This window comes from Crocodylus porosus, unplaced genomic scaffold (assembly GCF_001723895.1).
Source record: "Crocodylus porosus isolate Cpor-Errol unplaced genomic scaffold, CroPor_comp1, whole genome shotgun sequence".
NCBI classification, from domain to species: domain Eukaryota; kingdom Metazoa; phylum Chordata; order Crocodylia; family Crocodylidae; genus Crocodylus; species Crocodylus porosus.
The window spans coordinates 130,019,173-130,023,803 of NW_017728943.1; positions in this window are offsets into that span (position 1 = coordinate 130,019,173).

The window sequence follows — 4,631 nt, forward strand, 5'->3', positions numbered from 1 at the left end:
CCACATACTCCCATCCTCATACTCACACATCTAAGGGAGCCCTGCTCACTGCTACACATACGCACCACACGTACCTACAAACCCTATACCCACCCACCCATACCCCTCCACACCCCACACAATACGCAAGAGTAAGACGTCATTTCAAACTATTATGCAATCGCCTCTCTCTCTCCCTCTTTCTCTCTGTTTATGTAGCACTGTGACAGGAGTACCGTTACTGGAGTCTTTCTAGTGGTGACTCCGCCCTCCTGTTATGGGCCAGCCACCTGCTTACTCGTCTGCCACGCCTTGATCTTAATTGACTGAGTGATGTAATTAGCGGGAGGCTGCCCACTTTATATGTCCCAGTGCCAGGGGACGCTATCTGCGGCTCCTTTTCCTCCCCTACACCGCAGCCCAAGCCTCGCAGATGGTACCGACAGGATTTTGACCTGGGCCCTGCTGTGATTTGGCCCTCTCCTTTACCTCCCTGGGGCTCCTCCCCACCCCCCCTTTGCTCTGGGACTCCTCCCTGCCCCCCCTTTGCTCTGGGGCTGGGGCCAATGCACCCCAAATGCTGCACCCTCTCTGGCGCCAGGACCTCCACGCTACCATGGAGTCCCTATAAGGCCTTCTCCAACCCCTAATAGCCTCACCCGGTCCTCCGGTTAAAACAGTAAACACAAAAAAACATAAAGCCCCTGGGCTATAACGTAAAACTAAACCATCTGGTCAAAACAACATTCAATCCCTACCGGGAAAATATTCCAACCCATGGCAGCAACCAGGGGATGCTCATGCAATCAATCATCTCCCATCTCTCTGCACTGACCGAGCTCTCCCCTCCTTAGCTGCCAGAGGGGAACTGCCCTCCTGGCCTCCTGCCTGGGCTTAAGAAGGGCTAAGCCCTGCCCCTTCCTGTCAGCAGGTTTTGCTGGTTACCCCAGCACCTGTGCTACCCTGGTGACTGACAGCTGTGCCCCCCCCTTCTCACCTCTAGGGGTCTCTCTTGAGCTGTTTCTGTTTTCAGGCACAGGGCACCTAAGTGCTCTGCAACAAGCACAAATGCATACAAATCAGGACACATTTTTTTTTAAATACAGTTGAAATACAGTATTATGGATGTTTAGTTTTTAGTATATAATTTGTTGGGTTTTTTTCTGGTTCCAAGATGGCAACCCCCTTCCCAAAAGGAGTACTTCCAGGGGCAAGGGGAGGGACTTCTGGTGGCAAAGGTAAGAGGTTAGGGGTGGGACTTCCAGTCCCAAGATAGCAATCAGGGGGTGGGGCTATCCTTACAGCCCTCGACAGCTCACCAAAACTCATTAAGCAGCCCTCCAACTGAATAATTGCCTGCCCCTGGCCTAATGGCATCCTGGGCTACATCAGTAGCAGTGCTGCCAGCAGGTCAAGGAAAGTGATTTTTCCCCTCTCTTCAGCACTGGTGAGGCCACATCTGGAGTACTGTGTCTAGTTTTGGGCCCCTCACTACAGAAAGGATGTGGACAAGTTGGAGAGAGTCCAGCAGAGGGCAACAAAATGGTTTGGGGTTTGGGGGACATGACTTATGAGGAGAGGCTGAGGGAACTGGGCTTATTTAGTCTAGAGAAGAGGAGACTGAAAGGGGATTTAATAGCAGCCTTCAAGTACCTGAAGAGGGGTTTGAAAAAGGATACAGCTAGGCTGTTCTCAGTGGTGGCAGATGACAGAACAAGGAGCAAGTTCTCAAGTTTCAGAATGGGAAATTTAGGTTACATATTAGAAAGAATTTTCTCACTAGGAGGAGAGGAAAAAAACACTGGCACAGGCTACCCAGAGAGGTGGTGGAAGCGCCATCCTTGGTTAGATAAAGTTTTGACTGGGATGATCTAGTTGGGGCTGGTCCTGTTTTGAGCAGATGGTTGGACTAGATGAGCTCCTGAAGTCTCTTTCAACCCTCATTTTCTATGATTCTATGAGGGTGCCAGGGGTGTGGGTGGTATGGAGCAGAGTGTCCCACTTTGGAACCCTGGAAATACATCACTTATCAAGTGTCTGTTTTCAGACTTTACTGCATCAGGCCTACCAGTAGCTGTTATGATAGCTATAAGTTTGCCTTTGTGCTCATTGTTGGATATCATTCAGAAATGGTAAACTGCTTACTTATGACACCAGCTACTTATTACTCATAGGAACCAAAATCTTGATACCTCAGTCTATGATCCAATTTATAATTTGATTTATATTTTACTTCTTTCATAAAATAATAATGCTTGAAATAAATACTTATTTGAATAATTGAAATAATTGAATAATAACTGAAATAATATTTCTATGAAAACATTACTCTTTTTATCTTGAGATGTTCTTCCTTGAATATAAATGCTCAGTCATAAATTAATGATCTTTATATTAATTTAAAATTGGTGTACACCTTAAAAGACTACTGAACGTTACTGAACCTCTTTGTGTGTTCTTGTCAGTTTAATAGCAGATGTTGGTTTACTCAGAAGAATTTGAAATGCTGGCAGTAGAACTTTGACGTTGAGCCGACTCTAGTCAGGGGTAAGGGGCATCCTGCAATGCAGAGTTTGAGGATATTTTCTAGTTATGATTAACAAGTTAAGTTCAAACTTCTACTTTCAAAGTCACTGTTCTGGTGATATGTAACTGCCTCTGAGTACATGTCCCATAAGATGAGTAATATTAAGCTCAAGAATTCAAACTCTTACAGGAAAAGCATGGTTATGAGAGTTATGATAACTTAAAGCAAAAGAGGAACCAGTTTACCACCCTAGAAAAACTTAAGATATTTCAAATATTTTCTCATTTGTCTAGACAAAATAGACAAGTAGATGTGATCTTAAGATTTTTCTTGAGCTAGATCAGACATGCCAGTAGCTCAGTGGCTGGGCCACTTGGCTGACATGTGTTAGGTCAGAGGCTGTCCTCTACCTGCGTGTAAGCAGAGGAGGAATCTTGAAGTATGTTTCAGTTAACCAGTATCTTCATTTTGGAATGTTTTAATGACCCCCCTAAGCCTAAATTCTTAATATCTGTTCTAGGTACAATGACAACTCTTCCTACAGCTCTGTCGCAGTTAAGTACTCACCCCTATATTGCTGTTCTAAATTGCTTGCAGCACGTTTTTGGTCATCATTTAGTCTAGAAATAATTTAGGGTGACTTCTGAGGAAAGAATAGTTTAATTATTCAAAGGTGCTGAACTAAATAGTATCTGCGTGAAAGCTCACGCAATATGCCATGTGAAATGAGTTTATTACATTCTCCTTTTTATGAAATAATTTCCAATATTTATTTTGAAGTAGAATTTCTATTGGACCAAAAGCCTTACTAAAAGAACTTCTACTTCAAAAGAAATAATGGAAATGATTACATAAAAATGACTGTGTAGTAAACTGATTGCACATGGCATATTGAGCGAGCTTTCAAGCAGACTTTAAGCAGATACTAGATAGATGTGTATATGTGTAGTATCTATCTGAAAGTGTGTGTGTGTATACACACAGTTTCCACACACACGCACACACACTTTCACCCTTTGTGGGCAAAGATGACCGCATCAAGTGGGAGGAGGGGAGGGAAGAAGAGAGAAAAGAAGTGGAAAAGAAAAAGCAAAGGAAAAAAAAGGGAAAGGGAAGAGAACGAAGGGGACTGGAGGTTAGTTCACATGAGTACGTAGGTGACTTATAAGTCCAATCTTTGCTTTGAACAGTCTGCTGCAGTAGTGGCGATGGGGACTGGATAGGGAGGTTTTCGTTTTCCTGGCCATGCGTTTCTTCATTGCTTCTGCCATGCATTGTTGTTCAAAGGCCAATGCTCTGTTCTGGATTTGGGATCTCCAGGGTGGATGGTCATGAGCAATTTGCTCCCACAACTCTGGGTTGATGCTGAAACTCTTTAGGGACACCTTTAGGGTATCCTTGTACCGCTTCTTTGGTGCACTGCAAAAGCATACTCCATTTGACAGTTGCTCATAGAAGACTTTCTTTGGCAGGTGAGTGTCAGGCATTCTTGAGAGGTGGCTGGCCCATCCTTAGCTGTGCCAGTTTCAGCAGGGTGTGAATATTGGGCAGAGTTGAGCTGAGCACCTCAGTGTCTAGCATCTTGTCCAGCCACTTGATCTGTAGTATCTTTCGCAGGAAGCACAAGTGGGAAGTGGTTTAGTTTCTTGGCATGAAGCTGGTAAATGGTCCAGGTTTCACAGGCAGAAAGGAGGGTCAGAAGAATGATGGCTTTGTAAACCTTCAGTTTTGTCGACATTCTGATGCCTCTGTGCTCATGTATATACAGGAAACCCTTGCTAGTCATGAATCCGCTATTTGTGGATTTGAATATTCGTGGTACACCGCAGCAACAGGGTAGGTCTGGGTGAGCACTGCCATGGCTCCCTCTGGTGCTGCCCCAAGCTCCTGCCTCTCCATAAGCAGGCACAGAGCACTGCATGGGGCAAGGAAGGGCAAAGCCAGGGAGAGCAGAGCAGAGCCAGCTGGGTAGAGAGCAAACACTGGGGACGGGGAGGGAGGCGGCAGTGGCGGCATCTTCTTCCCCAGAAGCAGCCGTGGTCAGTCCACAGGCACTGCAGGGGAGCCCTGCATTTCCAGCTTCTTACAGGGTGGGGAAGGGGGAAGCAGGGGGCAGCTGTGAAGT